This window comes from Anastrepha ludens, chromosome 5 (genome assembly GCF_028408465.1).
Source record: "Anastrepha ludens isolate Willacy chromosome 5, idAnaLude1.1, whole genome shotgun sequence".
Lineage (NCBI taxonomy): Eukaryota > Metazoa > Arthropoda > Insecta > Diptera > Tephritidae > Anastrepha > Anastrepha ludens.
This window is the reverse complement of record NC_071501.1, coordinates 54,783,560-54,809,211: the sequence shown is the minus strand read 5'-3', so window position 1 is coordinate 54,809,211 and position 25,652 is coordinate 54,783,560. Positions and strand designations below refer to the sequence as shown.

The window sequence follows — 25,652 nt, the reverse complement described above, 5'->3', positions numbered from 1 at the left end:
TTAACAATTCATTGCTTTAGCGTATATAAAAATTAACGTTATTGAGGTGCAGTTTTTATTTTTAAGGCTAGAATTTTTTAGCATGAAATAATCTGGTACCAATGGACTTACAATAATATCCTACTTGTTTTTTTTTTTTTCAAAGTATTTGGGGAAAAACAGTTAACCCACGACTTTTCTTTATCAGCTGCTAAAGTTTTAGCTAGCACTCCCAAGTTTTTAAATAATTAAATCTAAGTAAAGAAAATATGAAATTATGTTCGTTATATTCGACAGAACTCCAGTGCAAAAAATTTAATTCACTTGAGCTGTTCGGGTTAGATCGAAAATTGTAAATTCTAATTATAAGAACTAGAAAATCTTTTATACAAGGCAGGACTAAGGGTAATTTCAGTATATATGTACCTACATAAGTACAATATATGCTTGGTTGAAAATATCACGTAAGTATAGCATAAATATTGCTATTACGATAGTGTGCAAGTTCGTCGTTTTAGTACCTAAACCACCCCCCAGCACTGTTTCAATTTAGGAAAACACCTGTTAAACTGTGCGAGTTCGTTTGGTAAACTAATTGTCTGTTTTCAGATATGAATTTATTTTATTTTATGAAATATATATATATGAAAGGAGTAACTTTGTGGTGGTTTTCGAACTATTTAGCTATGTAATACATTTTGTTTCATTTCTTTAGGAATACGAGTATTATAAAAAACCACTAAACAAAAAATCGTTCCACTCTTAACGCTCGCTATAACAGATTGGGTTAAAAAGTATAAGTATATAAGTAACTTAAGTGTTTGACGTTTGGAACGACTACAGAAGTGCAATATAAATGGGGGATAGATTTATCGGGATATTTTTATTGTTATTGTTATTGTTATTGTTACCTTAAATTCAGTAAAAATAAGATTTTTGTCTGCAAGTCAATTCAATGAAATGCAACTCTGCATTAAATCACAACATTAGCAAGTCAGCGTAATGTAACTACGCAATAATCATTTTATATTTTTCTGTTCGGCGTGGAGAAAGCACCAAACTCTGTAATGCGCACTACCATGCGATCTTAATATATTTCATTAATTTTGTTCAATAAAGTTTAAATTTGCCATCGAGGCTAGTAAACAGTTCTCTTTTTTCTAATTTGTCGGCATTATGTTACAGATTTGCTTTCCATATTTGTATATACAGATTTCATACCAAATTTTGTGTGCGTAAATTAAGGGATATTTATCATAATTTTTTCACGAATCAGCCGTTTTATAAGGATTCGTGGTAAATCAGCCGTTTTCGTCGATCAGTCAGTTATTGTAGCCATCAGCCAATCATTCACACTTACATATGTATAAGCGACTACATTGCGTACGCTACAGAAAATGGCCGTCGGAAACGGCCCAGTTCATTTGAAATTAATGTTGAGGCTGCAGTCAGTGAGCTTCTTCTTCTTGATAGGCGAGATAACTATGCGCCGTCGTTTCTTTCTCGTGCTAACCGGCGCCAGTTGGAAACACTAAGTGAAACTATCTCCTTCTCCACCTGGACTTTCCTTTGTCTTCCTCTGCTACCAGCAGCTGGTACCGCCGGAGAGATTGTTTGCATTCGGATGACATGACCCAGCTAACGATGCCGCTGAATCTTTATTCGCTCCGCTATGTCTATTTCGTCGTAAAGCTCATATAGCTCATCGTTCCATCACCTGCGATACTGGCCATCACCAACGCCCAAAAATCTTCCGCAGAATCTTTCTCGCAAACACTCCAAGCGTCGCTTCATCGGATGTTGTCATCGTTCAAGCTTCTGCGCCATTCGTTAGGATGGGCAAGATGAGAGCCTTACAGAGTTTTAGTTTTGTTCGTCGAGAGAGGACTTTACTACTCCGTTGCCTACTTAGTCCAAAGTAGCACTTATTGGCAAGGAGATAGGATTTGATTCAAGAGAAGTGGATTTCAAGGCTGCCAGTCAGTCAGCGCAGTCCCTAAAATTTAAAATAAATAGTCAGTCAGTCTTTCGTTGTGCGTCTCTCACTTGCTGCATCAAGGGGCGCAGCCAGCGTTGAGCAATCAGTGTCGTGCAGCCAGCATAGTACAGCCAAAATAGTCAAATATAGTTCGTTGAGTTTGCAGTCAGCGTTCAGTGACACAGTAGGTCTTACATTCGGTCACGTCGTCAACTGCGATTCTCGACATTTTGCCAATAGATACCAAAAATTTCATTCAACTCCAACTAATAAATAAATTGTCTCATTACTTATTAAATACGTGTAATTCAATTTCTGAATATAATGCTGACAAGAAAGAAGGCAAAAGAAAGTTTAAATAAAGTAAATAAAAGTTCAGTACAAGAAGCAGAGAAAGAAGTGTCAGAACACAAAACCTATTTGCTGCATTGCTGGCAAGTATTAATGCATTCAAATATATAGTCCGTAAACGAACTTAGCTGCGAATCACAGCAAATAAGGAGCGAGGTAAGAATGTGCCATAAAAAACGCTATCGCTAGTCATAAGCGAAATAATGACCCGGGAAAAGGAAGTCACTATGGAGCAGTTGCCAATGTTGAGGAGACAGTTACAACTTGCACCAGCCATCAACATAGTACCGCCAGCTAGAGCCGAGTTCCGTATTACTGTCCCAGTTTGTACAACAACCTTCAAATTGCGGCATTACAACAAAGGGAAATGATAACATTTCTTGACAATTTCGCAGCTCACTTATATCCTCTGGCGACATTCGATGGTAACCCCGAGGAATGGCCTCTGTTTAGAGTAAGCTACAAGGACACTACTAGCGAATTTGAATACAACAGGCAAATTTTTATGATTAATCAACGGGTGGGAAGTTCTGGAAGAATATACTGAAAGTGACCATCAGTATATCACATTCCAGATCAGTGCGAGAACTGATCCTACCCCAACACCTAAAACAAAGGACGCTCGAAGATGGAACATGGCCAAAGTGAACACTGAAGCGTTTCTACCTCACTTTAATGCAAATTCCATTTCGCACATAAGTGGCGAGGCTGGCTCACTTGCAAGCGCCTTGATGCAGCGCATTGCCAAAAGCTGTGACGCATCGGCGCCCCGCGCGGGGTTATGCTCAAGAAGACGACCTGTGTACTGGTGGACGTCAGAAATCGCAGAGCTCAGAAGACCCTGCTTCCGTAATAGAAGAAGGTACACCAGAGCCAGACGAAACAGAAGCAGAGGCGGAAGCTGCTGATTTTAGACAATCCCGAAAAGCGCAGAAGCAATCAATCATCGTCAGTAAGAAGGCAAAATGGGAGGAACTCCGAAGGGATTTAAATAACAACCCTTGGGGTCTGGGCTATAAAATCGTAACGGGGAAGTTAAACGCCAACTCCACAGCCGTCCATCTAGACAGTGATACTATCAGCAAAATATTGGACAGACTGTTTCCCACGCACCCTATGCTGTGCGGCGGCCGAGACCCCCAAGGTGACGAGATGCTTCCACTCTTCACCGAGGAAGAGCTTAAAACCGTGGCAAGAAGCCTCAAAAGAAACAAAGCTCCAGGTCCAGATGGCATCCCTACTGAAGCACTCACGGCTGAAAGCCGACCAGATGTGATGCTCGACGTTTACAATGCATGCATTACTCAAAGCATCTTCCCTAAGCTGTGGAAAATACAGAACTGATGCTGATCAGAAAGGGTAGGGGTGACCCAGCGCAACCGTCAGCTTGGCGTCCGCTTTGCATGCTGGACAGCGCCGGGAAATTGTTTGAGAAACTCATACAGTGTAGACTCGCAGAGTTTGTTGAGAAAGCAGAAGGATTGTCAGCAAGACAATACTCAACGCAGAAGGCACTACCCGAACCGCATCACCGTCCTGGCAACGCTTGATGTACGAAACGCCTTTCACAGCCTACGATGGGCAGACATTATAAAAGCACTTTCCTGTATACCTGCTAAGGACTCTCCAGAGCCACCTGAGCGGACGCAAACTGCTGTACGATAACGTCTGGCGCTGCTCAAGGATCTATTCTCGGCCCCGATCTCTGGAATCCGAGCTACGATGAGATATTGAGAATAGAAAAGCCAGAAGATACATATTTAGTGAGATACGCGGACGATATAGTGGCGGTCATACCAGCTCGGGACACTGAGGACGCAAGAAGGAAGCTGAACCAAGTCATGATAAGGACGCAAATAGGGCTTGAGGACTACGGCCTGGAAATCGCCAAACATAAAACCGAAGCCATCCTTATGACACGAGGTCACATGCCACTCGAGGTCAGCATGCAAATAGACGACACGTCCTTAGTGACCCAAAAAGTAGTAAAATACTTAGGTATTCAACTTGATTGCAGGCTTACTTATTGGGCCCAGATACGGCATGCGGCTACCAAAGCAGATCAAAGCAAAGGTCACGGGTGTGCTAAATGGCAAAGCCGATGGGACACTGAACCGAGTGGCAGATGGACGACGAAACTTGTTCTATCAATTGACGAATAGGTCCAAAGGAACTTCGGAGAAGTGAACTACTTCTTAATTTTCCTTTTTTTCACAAACCAAAATATTTTCAGCGATTATTTTTGCTTCTGAAGGTAGCTCAATGCATGCCAAAACCAATGAAAAATGTAAGAAATTAATGTGGAGCATTTGTCACATATTCCGGGGTCTGACCAGAAGCGGGTGCCTAACCGAAGGTTTTAAAAAAGATGTCCAACGAATGGTTAAAACTGGATGTAGCAGAGTGGCGGTGTGCTGATTGCAGTTCGCTGTAATCATCAGGCATCGCTTATTCAGTTGAAAGAAACTGGTAGTATGTATTATGCACTAGCTATGTATGCGAATTTGTGGCTCGCATGGCTTTCTTTATATATGCGTTTCTTATATACCATCTTCTTTTATTGACAATTCATTGGTCATGAGTTTAACTCAGATTATATATATATATATTTATATAAATATAATTGGCGCGTACACCCTATTTAGATTTTTGGCCGAGCTCCTCCTCCTTTTTGTGGTGTGCGTCTTGATGTTGTTCCACAAATGGAGGGACCTACAGTTTTAAGCCAAACGGCAGATGTTTTTATGAGGAGCTTTTTCATGGCAGAAAGACACAGAGAGGAGGTTCGCCATTGCCTGCCGAGGGGCGACCGCTATTAGAAAAATGTTTTTCTTAATTTTGGTGTTTCACTGAGATTCGAACCTACGTTCTCTCTGTGAATTCCGAATGGTAGTCACGCACCAATCCATTTGGCTACGGCGATTAATAACTCAGATTATATGCCTACGAGTATAAGGTTCTAGTGAGCGTATTGTGTGAAAGACTAAAGCTCATCATCAACCAACTGATTGGACGTTATCAGTGTAGCTTTAGACCTTGAAAGTCCACCATCGACCAGATATTCACAATACGCCAAGTCTTGGAAAAAACCGTGAAAGGAGAATCGACACACACCTTTTTTCGTCGACTTCAAAGTTGCATTCGATAGTTTACCTATATGACGCGATGTCTGAATTTGGTATCCCCGCAAAACTAATATGGATATGCGTAATGCCGTTGCTCAATACCTACTAGCAGCGCCGTCAGAATTGGGAAGGACCTCTCCGAGCCTTTTGATACTAAAGGAGGTTTCAGACAGGGTGACTCGCTGTCGTCTGACTCCTTTAACCTGATGTTGGAAAGGATCGTACTAGCCGCAGAACTTAATCGCACAGGCATAATTTTTTATAAGAGCGTACAATTGTTGGCGCATGACGAAGATATTTCCATCATCGGCCTTAACAACCGCGCTGTTAGTTCTGTCTTTTCTAAACTGGATAAAGAGGTAAAGCGAATGGGTCTGGTAGTGAACGAGGACTCAACGAGGTACCTCCTGTCATCAAACAAACAGTCGGTGCACTTGCATATCACGTCACTGTAGACAGTTATGATTTCGATGTTGTAAAAGACTTCGTATGGAGCAGAAGCGTGGACAATGACAACATCCGATGAAGCGTCCCTTGGAGTATTTGAGAGAAAGATTCTGTGGAAGATTTTTGGACCTTTGCACCTTGGCAACGGCAAATATCGCAGGCGATGGAACGATGAACTGTATGAGCTTTACGATGACATATGTATTCGTTGGGCAATAAAGATGCAGCGGCTACGTTAGATGGGTCATGTCATCCGAATGGAAACAAACGCTCCGGCGATACCAGCTGGTGGTAGCAGAGGAAGAGGAAGGCCTCCTTTGCATTGGAAAGATCAGGTGGAGAAGGACTCGGTGTGCCCAACTGGCGAGAGAAAGAAACGACTGGCGCGCTTTGTTCAACTTCGCGTAAGCGCTTATCGCGCCGATTAAGAAGAAGAATACATTAACTAACCGATTAATGAAAAGGAAAGCAATGTTGATGTATGGCAACCACGAAAACAGCTAACACAAAGTTGGGGACTTAGAGCTGCACTATATAAATTTTGTAAAAAAAACTAACCCCTCTCTAGTTTTTGACATCGACGCGAGAGGACAACAAATTTTCAATAATAAGTCATAAAGTAATAACTAATATTATATTTATTCCAATTACCATCGAAGTGCACACAACCACCAGTACAATGACAGAGAACGATGCAAAAGAGCGTGTGATGAAAAAACCAACTCCTCAAGAGCTAGTGACGTCAGGCAAATAATGTAAATGTCGTTTAGGAAGCTACACTGGATTTTGCTCTTCGCCACCTGATAATGACAATTACCACGCGCATAAAGACTGTCCAATAAGTATCTTTGAAGGTTCCAAAGCATAAAAAATCACCGCCTTCTATAAGGACTCGAGTACATCGAAGGCAAGCCTTGGGTGTTTGGCCGAGCTCCTCTACTTATTTGTGGCGTGCGTCTTGATGTTGTTCCGCAAATGGATGGACGTTACAGTTTTAAGTCGACTCCGAAAGGCAGATATTTTTATGAGGAGCTTTTTCATGGCAGAAATACACTAGGAGGTTCCCCATTGCCTGCCGAGAGGCAAACGCTATTAGAAAAAACTTTTTCTTCACTTCAGTCTTTCAGCAAGATTCGAACCTAAGTCCTCTCTGAATTCTGAATGGTACGGCTACAGCGGTCGCCCCAGAGAGTATAAAGAGAAAAAAACCCCAATTATTGCAAGCAATGAACTTTTACTTTTCGCAGCAAACGGGTCCGTAATTATGGTTCCAAAACCATGTCGGATAGGTCACAAATTCGACCTATCGGATTAGGTCGTATATTAAACTATAGCAAACGTATTGCTGTGGCCAACGTCACTCCCCCAATTCTCGACGCAGACTTTATTATAATAATTACATGTTACAGTCAGGAATTTTGTTTAAAAAAAGACGGCTGCTGGCGTGCATGTGGTGACTACCACCAGCGTTCCCCCGACTGTCTGTTCCACGTAACCGGAACGACCCGGATTTATATTCGAACAAGGACTGTCACTGCAGCAGCATTCCCCACATATATGTGTTGGGAATTTGTATCCTGCTGCAACAACAACTACCACCGATTTAATAAGGTCACAATACTTGATCGGTATCCAATAACGCATTTGCGAAATTTTACATTCCAGCCACACCCTTCCTCAGTATTCACAACACTCGACCTTGATCGCGCGTACTACCAGATTCCAGTCGCACCAGAAGATCGGCCAAAATTTCTAACCGCAAGAGTTCCATACAATTAAGCTCAACAAAACAGAGAAGAACTATAGCGCATACAACCGCGAGCTTCTTGCCATATACAAAAGCATACAATTTTTTAGACATCTGCTAACGTCGAAAAATTACAATTACCACCACCAGAAATGGCAATTGCAGTTCATTAGCCAGTGTACGACCCAAATAAGTCATAGACCAGGAAACTAAAATATCGTCGACGATGCTTTCTCCAGAGTCAACTCAATCGGTCTGCAAATGAAGCGTTGCAACACCTCCTTCAATTAGCTACCATATCGGTAGCGCTAAGACAATTGGACCAAGGTACAAAAATAGTTTGTGGCACCCCAACCGGTGCCTTCAGGACTACGCCGCATGATTTTCGACCAAATGCACAACGTTTTCCACTTAAATGGACGCAAAGATCCCTATTACTCTCTACATCGGCATTTCATTAACATCCCAAGCAAGCGATTCAAATACGTTGATTCATTGTCATGCCCAAATGCGATGAGTAGAGATATTGACCATTATATACGATGGTCGAAAGTAATACCATTGAGAAACATATAACCGAAACTGTAGTCAAGCATTTTTCAACGGCTGGGTAAGTAGGTTCGGAGCAGCAGCCACTTTAATCAGCGACCGGAGAACGTAATTGGAGTCCAAAGTCTGCCCAGCATTTACAAAACTTATTGGGTGCAACTGAATAAAAACAACGTCGTGTGGTCCAGCTTCAAAAGGTTTAGTGGAACCGTGCTATCGATCAGTTAAATCTGCTATTATGTGTCATTCTACACCACACTGGATTAACACACTCCCGACCGTTCTTCTCGAGCTAGGAACCAGTTTTAAAGAGGGCATAAAAGCTAACGCGGCTAAAATGCTGTACGACACAAAACTACGCCTTCACTTTGTCGATGATGAAAGAGGGCCCCACGCACAAATTTCTGTGCGAAAATTTCACAACTTCAAGCGCACCATCCGCTCTGCAGCTATCCATATCATAATAAATTCCGAACATTCACTTGCAAGGCACTCAATACTTCGACACACGTTTTCGTGAAAACGGGCGAAATAAAGAAGCTATTTTCCAAAAAAGGGTCATACAGACCATATGAACGTTGAAAGATGTCCGATTACAATCTCGACTGAACGCTTTCATCAAAACCCCGCAGGATTCGGCAGGCTTCAGCAAGAAGTCTGCAGCTCCAGCAAACAATAGTTTTCCAAAGCCGGACGATTCCCTACCGCGTAAGCGCCAGGAACGTAATCAGTACCTTGAAATATAACTCTAACCCCCTTCCAAGGGAATGCTGGTGCAACCTCAAAAACAGCTGACACGATGTTGCTGAATTTATACTGAATTCGTTCTGATCTAGAATAAATTCATGGAATATATTTTGTAAAAGAAAAAACTAACCTCTCTCTCTAATTTTTGACATCGACACGAAGCACCAGAATTTATAGATTTTCAATAAAATTTTTGTAGCCATTAGACATAAGATAATGAAAAATATTTATATCATTTTACCATTAACTTTTATTCGTCCGCCACAGATGTTTATAGTTTAAGAACTTCGGCTGTTGAAAATATGGAGAGAAGTGCTTGTTATAATAATTTAAAATTTTTGGACATAAGTTAGGAAAATATGTTCTGCTGAAGAAGAAGGAAAAACAATAAACCAAGTTGGACTCTAGGTTCAGAGGCCAAATTGTCGTGACAAAAGTTTTAGATGAAGACAGTTATGTTTTGAAATCGTTTCCAAATAAGAGGGCATACAAAATAGTTGAGCGTAAAACCAACAAGCATCCTCATAGCATCATTTCTTTTCTAAAGGCTGCAATTAATATCGTTATGGTCATATGAATGAGGATAATTTGATTTGTGCATGCAATCGTTTCTTGATCAAGGAGGTTATTGCAGCTGAAGCAAATTAAGTTGATGTGTAAAAAAATCGGAAAGTTTCATTACATTTAAATAGAAGCTAATTAGTTTTACTCTAAAGTTGTCCTCAAATAACGTACTGTAATATGTAAATATATATATGTGATCTCTTTAGTTTGAGATATTTTACAAACATACTTTTGTTAACTACATACTTTTAAGTTACAAAGTTATAAGTTATTTCTTTGTAATTTGTTTTTTTTTTTTGTGTTTCATTTTTATTAATCTCATTTAAATCTTAATTGTTGAAGTGTTTTTTTATTTATGTATTTTATACTGATTGTGCTTATTTTTATTGTATGGACTATATGTGTATATGGGTAATATATGTACATGGTGAAATGATTTTTAAAGGTGTGCCTGACCCTTATTGGGCTCTGAGAGAATTTGACAGAATCAGATGTCACTTGGGATGTGTTTACAAAAAACCTGAGATTGTATTGATGATATACGAAAAACATCAAACAATGACACTTCGTTGCCGTCTGAAAATCGACTGATTGGGCAAGTGTGTGAATACATGTGAAATAATTGTGCAATATACGGAAGAAATCAATACAATCTACATTAATGTTGCTTCGTTGCTATCTGAACAACGACTGATTGGACGAGTGTGTGAATACATGGGAAATTAGTTCGGAGAGTTCGGCTGCCGAATCTTGTGACGTCTAAAGTTCCCCTAACAATTTTCTTTTTCACCACAGCTAAATAGCAAACCTGGTTCCTTGGGTGATATGAACGGAGCTCTCAATACTAACTTCAACTGATGTGGAAACTGAAAATTCCCAATTGTTTCCCATTTAATATTTATTTGTTTCCATTTGTGGAACGCACACCACAAGCACCCAATGAAGGATATTAGCATCAATTATAGATATGTATCTATACATATATAATGTAGGCGCCAACAAAGTAACATGGAGAAAGCTAGCGTTGACTTTTTTCGTATATCACCAACGCAATCTCAGCTTTTTCGTAAACAAACCGCTGTCATAACGGCGATTACGTCAGAAAATCATAATCCCGGTTACGTCAGCCAATCAATTGATTCCTACAAAACCGCTGAGAACCGGTTAACGGTCTGATGTTAGTCACACCTCTACATTCTGTTCATCGCGCAGCCTAATATCACTCAAATATTTATATTATTACATTTCAGATGATGGAGCCCGCTGATGGTAAGGTACGTGAGTGATATTGAGCACATTTGGATCTCCATAAACGCGCAAAAATATCATATGAAGGTATATTTTTGTGTTATGACGAGCAAAACAGCCCAACAACGAAGTTGTTAACACCGGCGGAGGCAACGTCATTAACAACAAAAAGCGGATGTTCGTGTACAGTGCGATTAAAATTGTGGAACTTTGTGCACATGTTATATTGGGAAGTGACGTAGTGGGCTTTACCGGCAACTCGAATGGCAGAGCAAGGTGGCAGCATGTACAGAGGTATGCGTTTGCCAATAGAAACCACAATAGCAATCAATTTTAATCTATTTTGCATATACTATCAGTATACACTTTCGTGACGATTCTTGAAAAAATGGAACAACCTAGTAAGGCCAAGCCCTGAAAAAAGACCGGAATGACCCAGATTTATATGGGAGGTTCATGCTACTACAAAAACAACAACAGCAGGGCAGGAGAATAATGATGTTAATTTGAGAGAATAGCAATCAGATCCAATTATTGAAGCAGTGTTCCTATTTTAATACGAGTATGAACTATTTTCATGTAAAACTACTTACTCTAAGATTTATGGTTTGTTAATATGTACAAGTATGTTGTGTACAAAAAGAGTTTATGATTTTTGATACCGCAAATTTATATACAAATAATGGTTAATGGTAGTAAAGGGTTAAGGTATGGGCCTTTAGCACTGCGACCATATTGATCTATTGTGCACCCTATGCTGTCTATTGACTGTTAAGTATGCTTATGAATTGTACCAGCTCCTTCTGAGGGATGATTGAAGGTCTTCATCTATAAGCATGAACTTGTTTAAAAACTTTTTCATTCTATGCGTCAACCCCGGACATTCGATGATGAGATGTTCTATAGATGTTCTATTCATCTTCGCAGCAAAATCTGCAGGTGCTGGTGTTAGTTATGCCTAATTTATGTAAGTGTTTGTTGCAGGTGAAGTGACCCGTGAGGGCGCCTGTGAGAGTGCGAATGCTCTTTTTGTTTAACGTGAGGGCCATGTTAGCTTTTTTAGCATTGAAACTTAGGAACTTTTTGGAGTGTCTAAGACCCTCTACGTTGTTCCAATGCTGATTTATTAGAGTTTTGGCCCAGTATTTTACTTTTTGTTTTAGGCTGTTTTTGTTAAATCCAGACATGGGACTAGGTCCGATGAAAATTACATCTGCCCCTTTTTTGACTTGAAAGTCTGCCTTTTCATTGCCGTCATATCCCTCATGACCTGGTACCCAAATTAATGAGACATTGTTTTTGGATGCCAGGTTATTGAGTGCCTTGTGGCATTCTAAGAGAGTTTTTGAGTTGTAGGTATAGCTATCTAAAGCTTTTAGAACTGATTGGCTGTCCGAGAGTATTCTAATATTTACTCTCTTGTGGTTTCTACGTTGCATGATGTTTGCTGCTTCCATTATTGCGTATAATTCCGCTTGGAAGATGGTGGTGTCCCTGGTGAGAGTGAATGATTTGTGGATTCTGGGCCCCACTACTCCTGCTCCTACACCATAAGGTGTTTTTGGTCCATCAGTGTACCATTTTTGTGAATCATCATACATCCATTTTGGGTTTGTTTTCCACTCGATCTTCTCAGGAAAGGTAGCTGTGTATCCTTTTGTGAAACAGAGGGTTGGGTTAATGTGGGCTGAAACTTGAGCCATGTTTGTGGTGTTTTTGATTTTATTTAGGATACTTAAGTGACCAGTGAGGTTGCCTAATTTGAAACTTTCTTTCATGTGTAGCATGAGTGCTTGCGTAGCTGCTTCCTCTTGGATTGCTATATGAAGTGGTGGGAGATTAAGGAGTGCTTCCATGCCAGCTGTTGGGGTAGTTCTCATAGCCCCTGTGATGCATAGGCAAGCAAGCCTTTGTACTTTTCCCCAGTTTGGTTCTCGCTGTTTTTTGAATAGATTTGCTCCACCATACTAGTGCCCCATACAGTATGATTGGTCTAACCATTTGGGTGTATATCCAGAGGGCTATACTAGGGCTGAGGCCCCAGGATCTCCCTAGTAATTGTTTGGTTGTCCACAAAGATTTCGTGGCTTTTTTTGTTATATTATTTATATGTGATTCCCAAGTGAGTTTTTTTATCTAAGGTTAAACCTAGATATTTGACCTCTTCCTTTAGTTCTATCACTGTTTCATTTATTTTCAATGTAGGAAACTTTAACTTTCTTTTTCTTGTGAAGGGGATAATTGTGGTTTTGTTAGGGTTGATCGACAGCCCCTCCTTTTTCCACCATTCCCATGTTGCGTTCAAGGCATTTTGCATTAAGTCTGTTAGTGTCCTTTCATGATTGCCTTTTATTATAACAGATATGTCATCTCCATAACCAATGGTTATAAATCCCTTTTTGTTTAGGTGCTGCACCAAGTCATCAACTAGTAGGGAACATAGCAGTGGAGAAAAAACTCCTGTGTGTTTTTAAGAATGTGTTGGTAATAGTTGCGTTTGGACCTTTTAGTGTGCCTATGGGACTTGAGTCACCTTTGGATAGTGATTTTTGAATTCTGGCTGTTGCTGGAGTATCTTTTAGATCCTCGCAGAAGTTTTTCCAAGAGTTTCGTTTGGACTTCCTTAGTTCTTTGTTATAGTTAGTCAGAGATTTCCTATACTCGTCCCATTTATTTGTTTTCTTTGCAGTGTTGAATAGTTTCCTCGTTGCTTTCCGAAGTTTGTCAAGTTCGTTGTTCCACCAGGGAACCCTCTTCGTGGAGGATTTCATTTTTTGTGGACAACGGCCTTGGTATGAGGCTATAATTCAGTCAGTCATATCTGTTACTGCCTTTTCTAGCTCCTCTGTTGATGTTATTTTGCTGACGCTGTTATTAAGCTTAGCTGAAAGACATTCATTGTATCTTTTCCAGTTTGCTGTTTTTTGGCTTCCGTAAAATGTGGAAAACTTTACCACCCCATTTAAGTCAAAAAGTATGTGTTTGTGGTCAGACATTGAGTCTTCATCCGAGACTCTCCAGTTACTGATCATATTCAAAGATTTGTTAGTAATTAGAGTTAAATCGAGTACCTCTTGTCGTATTGCGTTTACAAAAGTGGGTTTATTACCCCTGTTTACTACTGTTATGTTTCTAAGTAATAAAAATTCAAGAAGTGGCTCACCTCTGTTATTTGGGTTTGTGCTACCCCATGCCACATTATGGGAGTTTGCGTCGCATCCAATTATGAGGATTTGATGGTGGGTTTGACAATACACCACTAGACCTCTGATTTTCTCTGGTGGTACTGTGTCGGCGTCTCCGGGGAAATAAGCTGAGGCGATTACGACCTCTCTCTTGCTTCCACCAGACTCCACTTCGACCAGTATTGTTGCTATGCCGCCATCCAAGAATTCTGTGAATGGAAAAAATTGAATGCTGGTATCTATGATTATCGCAGTCCTAGGTTTGACAGCGCTTCTGTCATAAATTACCTGTGTATTTTGGACATTGAGGCCTTGAGGACGGCCTCTGTAGATCCAGGGCTCTTGGATCAGCCCTATATTGATACCTCCGGCAAGTCTTCTGCTAAGCTCAGTGGTAGCAGCCTTAGCATGGTGAAGATTTGCCTGGAGGCACCTCATTTTGTTGGTAGGACTTTCATCCTCTTCTTCTAACTCCACTGCCTCCATTTGGTCAACTAACTCCTCCGTCGTTATGTCTTCAGCTTTCAGCCTGAATGTCACTTGGATGAATCGGTAGTTTACTCTACCATTGTACTCCTTCAGGCTGGCGGCTGATTTTTGATCTACCGCTACGACTAGCGTTACGTTGGAGCCTCTTTCGGCTCTTTTTAGCAGGCGTCAGGAATCAACATTGAGGCCTTTATTCAGCCCCTGCACAAAATCCAGTATCTTGGCTGTCTCAACTTTAAGGGAGTTGGGAAAGTACCCCATTGCGATCCGATAGTGAGGAATTTTGGATTCCTCTGTGGCCCACAGTGTTGCACCCTCCCACGGCAACGCACTTAAAATGGCCGCCTTGACCCATTCTGCCGATGTACTCTCCTTACAGTGCAGGTCAAGGTATCCTGCCTTGTAAGTAGTGCCCAAAAACGCTGGTGTTGTGGCCATGTTTTTCTCCGCCAGTATTTTGTCCAACAGAAGTTGTTGGATGGAGTCCATTTGTTCGGTTGTCAGTACCGTATTAGGGTAGTCCCTAGCAAGTACTGCCAACCTGACTCCTGTTGTTACATCTTTATATGTGGCAGTGGGCAGCCTCTTTTTGTTTCTTAGAGCTGCGTCTCTCGATGTGGATGGACCATCAGGCCGCTTTTTGGCTGTTGCCTCGGGTTGTGTGTCCTCAACCGACCTTAGTCGTTTCGGCCCCGTCGTTGTTCCGGTGTTTTTGGTAGTCATGGGCTCCAGCGCCTTAGCATATGGGCATTTTCACGGGAACGGACGCGACATTTGTACGCTTTTAAGTGCGTCCAAAACAATGAAGGCAAAGTAAAAGTGTATATATATTGATATTGTTTTAAAGGGCTGACGGAGTGCTAGATTTTAGTATATACGGGAAAGATCTTTTACAAATAAGTACGTAGTTATAAGCAATTATAAAGTGATACGGACGCGACAAAAAATAGAAGTTTTTTTGAGGTGCATTCAGAAATATACAAAATTCAGCAAATTAAGGATTTTTATATATATACAATATATATGTTAATAAATGCGAACAGTTGACTGTTATTCGTAGGTTTATGAAATATGATAATTTTCTCTTCGTTTTTTTTTAATTGAGTATAGAAGAAATACGGACGCGACATAGCGGACGCGACAAAATTTTCCATGAGCTAGGAAATAAAATTTTTTTCTTTATAACACTTCAATTTTATTGAAAATAAAAACTTAAGTAATATTACAGTAAAAACGGCTTAAAAAATTAAGAAGAAAGTTATTAGTTTTTAGGATGGTCTATTTTAATTATTTTCTTTAATGAATAGGCCGTCCGAGCAACTTCAATACATTTACTGTCGAAATATGAAAACCAATGCATACTTTTAACTCCTTTGATATTTGGAACATTTTGCCATAACTCTGACAGTTGATTAGAAAAACTATCAATTTGTTTTCCAGAGATATACAAAATTTTAACTCCATCAATGTCGTTCTTAGCACATTCATAGAAGCATAAGGCATCACCGAGAATGATATTTCTTGCTTTAATGATTTGCCAGACTTTTCGTTTAACTACGGCACCTATTCCGTCTACAGCACCTTTGCCATGTGAAGTGGCGAAAAAATTCCACTCTAAGATTCCACAATGAAATTCAGCTGCTAGTCTTGGAATACTAGAAAGAATAAATTTATTTTTGAATTGGGAAGTGCTTCCATCAGAGAAAATATAAATGCTGGTAACTCCTTTGTACTGGTTTTGTAAGATATTGATAATTTTGGAAATAAAGCAGTAAACGTCGAATTTAGTGTGAGTCAATCTATCACTAATAACAGCATAGGACTTGGTTTCACCAAGAACCCAAGCTATGCACGTAAACACTGTTACTTGGTTATAACTAAAGTGGGCATCTTGAATTTCGTTTTGGCATGTCAAGCAATAATTTTCAGCAAAATCAACTTGAATAACAATTTCATTAGCTGCTAAATTTTTCTTTTTAATTTCAAAGTAATTTTGTTGGTGACGTTTAATAAAACAATGCATTTTAAAAGCTGGTAGCTACATCTCTACATCATGAATTAAGTCGCTTAAAGGACCTATAGTGTAGTTTAAAGTTATGCGATCGTCTACTTTTCTCCACTGTTTCCATTTGATTTGCGTATCAAATTGATTAATAAACTGTATTGGACAGTCTCCGACTATCACTCGCAACGTTCGGACGTTAGTTTTACTATTTGCGCTAGTAGTTCGGTTAAACAGCGAATTTTCATTCTTCCTTTTAGTTTCTGATTCTTACATTCATACACGTGTTCATTTGATTTTGCTATATTAATTCTCTATATAGTTCACAAGTGTCGCAGTGATGGCCCCCGGGCCCCCCGATTTAGGGGAAAATCGTTTCTCCCTACTATCTGAAAGCCCGAAAGCGAAAAAGAAAAGATCTATTTTGAAACTTCAAAGCGATTTTCCTGAACTACCAACTATCCACAAATCAGAACCGAAATTTGTAGTTGTTGCATCAACCGACGCTGGCAAGCCTCTTTCCGCATACTCGTGTTTCGCAGTACACAGAGGGCTTAATGCTATCAGTAAAGAAATTATATCAATATCTAATTTAAGAGACGGTAATCCCCTCTTATTGGTAAAAACGAAGTCTATAGCAGAAAGATTTATAAAGACCAATAATCTAGCAGGTATTTGCCAAATTACTTGCAATTACATGAGCAGCTTAACTATGTGAAGGGTACCATTTTCGCCCCCTGCCTCAATAATATTCCTGAAAACGAAATCGTCGAAGAACTCAAATCTCATCATGTGGTGTCAGCTTCCAAATTTACAAAAACCGTGGATGGAGTAATCAAACCAACGGGAGTTGTCCTCCTGACTTTCGACCTTTACAACTTGCCAAGCAAAATAGATATATCCTGGCATAACGTAAAAATACGTGAATATATTCCCAACCCGATGAGGTGCAAATCTTGTCAAATGTTTGGCCATACGATAAAACATTGCAAGAACCCACCGAGCTGTGTAAACTGCAGTCTCCCACCACACCCCCCACAAAACTGTTCACGCGTTAAATGCGCCAATTGCGCCGAGGAACATCCCTCCTCCTCTCCACAATGCAAAAAATTTCAGCAGCAAAGAGATATATTACGTATTAAAATAAACAATAAATGCACGTTGCGTGAAGCATTTAACATATACAGAACGCAAACAACAACAAATGAACTCTCCCCAATGAGCTACTCGGCAATCACAGCAAGAACGAATGAAATCAATGAAAAGGAGAAGAATAAAACCTATGAAAAAGATCACAATCAAACAGAAAATATAAAACAAAAACCAGAAACTCACCACGAAATTCAAGCGCCTACGCATCATTCACTGAATTTGCATTCAAATCTCAACTCACACGCAAAAAACAACCCTGCAATAAATTCCCACCTATCGCCAGTTACTTCTCACACTCTTTGTACTACGCCAAATATATCAAATTTCCCTCATTCACTCGCTAATCTTCCCAGCGAAGCAACACCCCATTTACACGATGTCTCCACTGGAAGGGAAACACTGGAAATTCTCTTTTCATGTCTCATTCGCGGGCACACGGGCAGAAATGTTTTCGGCGACATTTTGACATTTAATACTTTAGCATCGTCTGATTCGGATGTATTCTAGCACGCGCTTACATGTAAAGCAGAGAGCGTTCGACAACAGTTTCTTAAATATATGAATGAAAAATGCCAACTGGTTAAATAATAAATAATTTGTTGTTTTTTTATTGAAATATATTTATAAATTCTTATACTTGAATAAAAAAAATTAAATTAAAAATACTTCATAAGTAAATAATTAACTTAAAATTAAACTGAGTATCTAGAAATGCAGGGAAAAATTAGAAATCAACATAAACATGTCCCATAACTATTTTAAATTATACTACTTTACTAGCAAAAATAATTGTGCATTTCCCAAGCAGCGTTCGTATGTTTGTCTTCGTTGTTATCTTCCGTTTGCTTGAAAATCAACACATAACTTAGAACTTTCTTCCACGAAAGAAGAAAACGAATGAAGCAACTGTCAAAAATTGCTTTAAGATTGGAAATACGAATAAGAAGCACAAAGCGTGTCGCCAGTACAGGAGACAAATTCCCTTCTCTCTTCCGCGGCCGTCCTTCACCCCCGAACAAAATGTTTCCCTTCCAGTGGAGACATCGTGTAAATGGGGTCCAACAAATATGACACCATTAACTTCTCTCTCTAATCTTCCACGATTACACTCTCCGGAAACAGTTAAACCCAAAAATTCATTTTACACCCCATTTACACACGGAGACATCTGGAATGGAGACACTGGAAATTCTCTTTTCATGTCTCATTCGCGGACACACGGTCAAAATTGTTTTCGGCGACATTTTGACATTTAATACTTTAGCATCATCTGGTTCGGATGTATTCTAGCACGCGCTTGCATGTAAAGCAGAGAGCGTTCGACAACAGTTTCTTAAATATATGAATGAAAAATGCAAACTGGTTAAATAATAAATAATTTGTTGGTTTTTTTATTGAAATATATTTATAAATTCTTATACTTGAATAAAAAAAATTAAATTAAAAATACTTCATAAGTAAATAATTAACTTAAAATTAAACTGAGTATCTAGAAATGCAGGGAAAAATTAGAAATCAACATAAACATGTCCCATAACTATTTTAAATTATACTACTTTACTAGCAAAAATAATTGTGCATTTCCCAAGCAGCGTTCGTATGTTTGTCATCGTTGTTATCTTCCGTTTGCTTGAAAACCAACACATAACTTAGAACTTTCTTCCACGAAAGAAGAAAACGAATGAAGCAACTGTCAAAAATTGCTTTAAGATTGGAAATACGAATAAGAAGCACAAAGCGTGTCGCCAGTACAGGAGACAAATTCCCTTCTCTCTTCCGCGGCCGTCCTTCACCACCGAACAAAATGTTTCCCTTCCAGAGGAGACATCGTGTAAATGGGCACTTACGCATCAATCGAGCATATCTGATGAGAGTAGCGCTCTTAAATAATTAACCAACATGAACACCTATTTACCGCTCTTTTTTCTTTCTCGTTTTTTACCTTGGTATGTCTCTTAAAATAGTTCAATGGAATATGAAAGGCTATTACAATAATTTTAATGAGCTATGTTTGCTTTTGAATGACCAAAATCCAGATGTTGTATGCATACAAGAAACGCATATTCCTTTTCTCACGTCCAACTCACATATAGTTACCCCAAGAACATATATTGGTTACTTCTCTAATTTACCCAATAATCAGTCGTCAAAGCAAGGAGTTGGCATCCTTATAAAGCCTCACATCCCCCACAAACTAATCACCATAAATACTAACATTGCATCTATAGCATTAGAAATCTACTTAAACTCAATCCTCACAGTAATAAATATTTATATACCCCCGATTCAAGACTTTTCGAGTGAAGAATTGATATCATACATATCCCAAGTTAACTCTCAGTTAATAATAGCTGGGGATTTCAACGCCTGGAGCCCTCTCTGGGGCTCCAGTACTACCAATAGAAGGGGGACTAAAATTGAAAACCTAGTTTTCTGCGAAGACTTAGTTGTCCTCAATGATGGATCGGCTACGCACTTCACTACGCACAATACATTTACGCACATCGACCTAACCTTAGTTTCATCCCAGATTAGTCCAAGCTGTAGTTGGAATGTCAGTGACTCGCTATACGGAAGTGATCACTACCCAGTCTTTACTACATTAACACTGCAAAGCACCTTCATAATTAAAAAACATGTTCCTAAATTCAAGCTTGATCATGCTAACTGGGATTTATATCAAAGTGAATGTAATGTAAACTTTCAAAGTTGGTCGACCACCAATGTTAACCAAGAAGTGGCGAAAATTACCAAGGCCATTAGAACAGCTGCTAATATAGCCATACCTCAGAGCAAGCCAAGCTCTGGCAAACGTTTCATCCACTGGTGGAACAGCGAATTAAATAGGTTGAGACAAAAGAAACAACGACTTTGGCACAACTACAAACTCTGTATGACTATCGCGAATTTGATAGAATATAAAAAAGCGAACGCAATTTTTAAAAAATCCGTAAAAGAAGCCAAAAGAAAAAGCCTAGAAGAATTTACGTCGAAAATTACACCCGCCTCCACTCCTAGCAAGATATGGGCTGATATAAAAACATTAACCGGCAACCCGCATATCCCTATTAAAGCCATAAAACACAATGATTCCTTTCTAACATCCCCAAATATTATAGCTGAAGCTTTCGCCAACACCTGGTCTACAAATTCGGCAGACAACAATTTTTCAAGTGAATATTGCTCAAAAAAAGACGAAATTATTTCAAGTATATATAGACAAAGACACGTATCCCGTGAAGCAAGGCACTTGGAAACTGAATTTACATTAATTGAACTAGAGTTTGCATTAACTCATGCGAAAGGCAAAACCCCTGGTGCTGACCGAATTTCGTATTCCATGTTGAAGTATCTCCCGATATTTGCAAAAAATAGATTATTGTATCTATATAACAATATCTTGCTAAACGGAGTTTACCCCCATGTGTGGAGGTCGGCCGTTGTTATACCTATACTAAAGCCTAATAAAGCTCTACTTGACGTCAATAGTTACCGACCAATCTCTTTAATTTCGTGCATTAGTAAGACTTTGGACAAAATGTTGGCCAAACGGCTTATGTGGTACAAAACGAAGTGCAAACTAATTAGCCATAATTAAGTAGCTTTTAAGAACAAACATAGCACAACCGACGCACTGCTTCATCTCCAACATTACGTGTCTAAAGCACTTTCAACCAAAAGTCACGTCTCTGTTCTAGCGACGGACTTCGAAAGGGCATTCGATCGCGTGGGGATTCATGTGGTGTTATCTCAACTTGAGGCTTGGAGAGTCGGTCCTAGGGTTTTTAATCTCGTTAAAAACTTTATGACTGGGCGCAAGTTTCAGGTTAGAATAAATGGCAACCTCTCCAATTGTCACCCACTCAACAATGGGATCCCTCAAGGATCCCCTTTGTCAGTTGTACTATTTGTCATAGCATTTGAACAATTTAATAAAATTATTTTAAAATATAGAAACATAGGTCTATCTGTTTATGCAGATGACGCAGTAATTTTTACTAAAGAAAAGAATTTAACTAAAGTAAACAACACATTTAAAAACATAATTACAGACATAAATACGTGGGGTGAGCTTTCCGGAGCAAACCTATCAATTGGAAAATGTAAAATATTGCATATTTGTAAAAAACGTAACTGTTTATACCCTACTTTGTCAATTAATAACTTGAATATAGAAAATGTAAACTTCTTAAGAATTTTAGGCATAACATTTGATAAAAGATTTACATTTAAGCAACATTGTTTAGGTTTAAGAAAAAATCTAGCTGCCAGACTCAATATACTCAAGTATTTGTCATCCAAACACTCTTTAATCCATACAAACACCTTAGTCAATATCACTAGAGCAATGATACTTTCTAAGATAGACTACGGTCTACCTGTGTACGGATGGACTGCCAATACTAATATTAAGCTACTTGATGCTCCATACCATACTGCTGTTCGTCGTAGTATAAACGCGTTCCCAACATCCCCCGTAAAATGCGTTTTGGCAGAAGCTGGTCTCCCTACTATAAAGGAACGTGTAATCGAAGCGACATGGCTACTAATTCCGAAACTCTTTTCTACTACTAATCATATTTTGCACAAGGATTACATATCGGCGTTTCGACACAAACGTAGATATAGGCTCAAGTCCACAATTTGCCGCTGTATTTCGTATGGCTTAGAGATTGATTTGACTCCACCTGGGAGCTGCACTAAATTAAACTGCCAACCATCGTGGTTTATATATAAATCGAATTTCAACACCGTGCTTCACGCACTTAATAAATCTACGACAAGTAGTTCGACCTATCAACAACTCTTCGCAGAACAGGAAAGCAACTACCGGAACAACAATTGGAATTTTTTATATACGGATGGATCAAAAACCAGCACAAACACCACGTTCGCTGTAGTTAATCAACAAGGATTGCTCATTTCTGGAGGTCAGTTATCTAAACACTGCTCGGTGTTCACAGCGGAAGCAATGGCCATATACAAAGCAGCAGATTTCGCGCAGAGTAATAAAGGAAAATTCCTCATTTGTACGGATAGCATGTCGTCTATTAAAGCCATACAAAACATTTATAGTAGTAGCAAATTGGTTGACAAAATAAGAGACCTTTGTATTCGGAACTTAAAAAAGATCAACATTATGTGGGTACCAGGCCATAAAGGCATCCGAGGCAACGAGCGAGCCGACGAAACAGCTCGACTTATGCCAGCAACAAGCTCATTGTTTCCAGTTTATTCAGAGAAGGATTTACATAGGCATATAAAAAAACATATTGACTCGATTAAGCTGGCAGAATGGTATACGTTTAGGCATCGGTATACTGAATTCAACGCCAGGCGCAAACCATCTCTATACCCAAGCAATACACCTCGATATTTATCAAGCCAGTTCGCCAGACTCAGAATCGGACATACTAAACTCACACACCAACACCTCCTCAAAGGAGGTGCCCAACAACAATGTCCATTTTGTGATAATAACGCATCAGCTGACCATCTTTTAAACGATTGTCGTACCTTAGAAAGTTTCAAGAAAAAACACTTCGGATCTACCAAACCGTCTGCTCTGCTGGCTACGGTTTCTACCATCAATATAACTGCTTTAAATAATTTTTTGAAAGATTGTAACTTAACTACTATGATTTAATATGACTTGCTAATAATAACACAGACTGTTCTATCTATCTACCGAGTTGTAGGCCCTGGCAGCTAGTACTCGTTCTTGTATTAGTTTTAGTATTATATATTAATTCTAATAAATAAATAAATAAATAAACTGTATTGGAACTAGATCGTCTTTAATATCGCGTACACAGCTGGCACAAGTATTAGCCATGCACTTTTCATTCACAACGTCGCAGCAAACTCTTGTAAGAAATAAATCAGCTTTGGCAGGAATCTGCGGTATAATCTTTGCACAGCCTTCTAGTAAGAAAATAAAATTTGCATGGTACTTACAGATACACATATTGTGTCGTAAATTATTGATTAACTGAATGTAAGTCGGCTTAGAACGAATAAAAATAGTTTTGCAGACTTTTTCCTCGGTATATTCGGCTTTGAAGAGTTGATATGCTTCTGCTAAGGTCATAAGCATAAAACGTTTTGAGACTACTTTCCCATTGATTAGCATTGTATCCTTTCTCCCAGGAGCTTGAACGCTGATTCCATCTTGCAAAAAGAATTTTTCAATTAATTTTTCATGCATCAGGCTTTTTGATGACTTGGTAGTATTTTCATCCATCGTTTCTGTTGGCCTAAGATATTTATTGCATAAAGATTTGAGGATAGCTATTTTTCTATTCAGGTTTTTAGGTAACGCACGCTCAACTTTTTTTATTGCTTTTCCCATCGTTTGCTTACAGCTGTAAATATCGCAATTCAAACTATCAATATTATTTACGCTCTTTTTTTGACGCAAAACTTGCTGCCTAACACGGTCCTTTTCTTTCTTCTTTTCTAATAAATTGCTATCACTTTTCATTTTTTGCGATAATCTTTTTCGATACTCTTGCTTTCGTTTAGCTTCTTTCTTCTTGTATTCCTGCCATTTCTCGACGTCTTCTTTCATTTTCTCTCTATATTTCGTTGTTATTGCTTTTCTTGTTTCTTTTGCCGTTTTTGCCATCTATAAAATTTTAATCTTGTGCAATTTCTACGACTTTATTTAAAATTTAAGGTTCGCGGTAACGGACGCGACAAATTTCAAACACCAATAAATTTTATTAATCGTTTTTATCGAGAGTCAATGGCTACTTTTCTTAAGTGAAATAAGTTATTTGCTTAAAGTCTGAAAGCATTTTATACTTCAACACTTTTTGCACTAATGAGAACAATAAATGCTATTTTTTGGTAACGGACGCGACATACGAATATAAGCAGAAGTAATAAAAAAAAAACTACCGTTAATCGATCTCCACTAAGTCTCTCTGCTTGTTAAACATTACGTTACTATCAGTAGAAGATTTTTAAATTATAAAAACATCATAGTATTGCTTTGAATAAGAGAATATTACAAGGAAAAAAGTTGGTATATTTGGTCAAAAGAGTTAGATTTTTGTAAATTTTGTATATTCGTTATATATTTCGGCTCAAAATTAAAAGAAAAGAAAAATTCTTTTATATTTATAAAGTAAACACATTTGAGATTTATTATTCATCAACAAAAAGTTTCCAGGAACAGTTTGAGTTTTGCACTCGTGGTTGACCTTTTTGTGAAAATGCCCATATGCTTCTTCTCTGGTTAGCCCTTTTTTTAGGAAGTGTGCAAATCTTTTCCTGCCCGCACCACTGAGCTTTTTGGCTGTTCCGTTGTCGGCCCTTCGCCATCGGTGTTGTTCGGAGTCGTCTCGGCAGTTCTCACGTCTTCAACTGCGGACCGTTCCTCCTTATTAGTTTGAGGCATGGTGGCCTCTTCCGGTTAAGGTATGACCGCCTCTGTTTTTTAGGTTTATTGTTAGCCTCTTGGTTGAAGCCTTCTTGACCGCTTCCGCCATTTTTTGTTTTATTGGTATTCATTTTTGGTCCCACGAGTAAAGGGGTATATCGGTCACCTACACCAGTGTCCCGGTAGCGCAGGAAGGTATTTTTGAAATGGGGCCTCGCCGGGGCACCACAAGTCCGCATACTAGCGACTCACCCTCTAGCCAATCATCCCTCGGCGTATGCTGTTCCACCTTTGATTGGGGATTTATACTTACCCAAGGAAGTTTACTCTTCCCGCCCGACTATATTAGCCAGGACCCCAACAGAGACATGACCGTGCTGGGGTATCCTGTTTCCAGTGGCCACCACGAGGAGGAATAGTCGCACTTCCGACAGTCTTGCAGTTACGGCACAAAGCCCACGAAGGCCTCTGCGTTGATCCCCCTAGAAAGACTGCCAGCAATGACCCCCCATATATATAAATATCTATATTTCTTAAATAAAAGACATATTATTAACGCCGAGGTTGAGATGGGTAGAGTTATCGACACAGACGGTCAAGGGAACAAATAGGTAACGAGGACGGTAGTCACTTTCTACAGGTGATGTAGCCGGTATGCCGGTTTCTAGAAACCAGCAAGTAGCCTGGAGGATAATTATAAAA

The 25,652-nt window shown here is 39.2% G+C and overlaps 1 long non-coding RNA gene across 1 annotated transcript; it reads left to right on the top strand.

Moving 5' to 3' along the window:
- Positions 1 to 221: 221 nt before the first annotated feature.
- On the top strand, positions 222 to 11,374 carry LOC128864416 (uncharacterized). Its single transcript, XR_008454682.1, has 3 exons — positions 222 to 443; positions 10,738 to 11,029; positions 11,095 to 11,374. It is a non-coding gene; the product is annotated as an uncharacterized LOC128864416 (long non-coding RNA).
- The last annotated feature ends 14,278 nt before the right edge of the window (positions 11,375 to 25,652 follow it).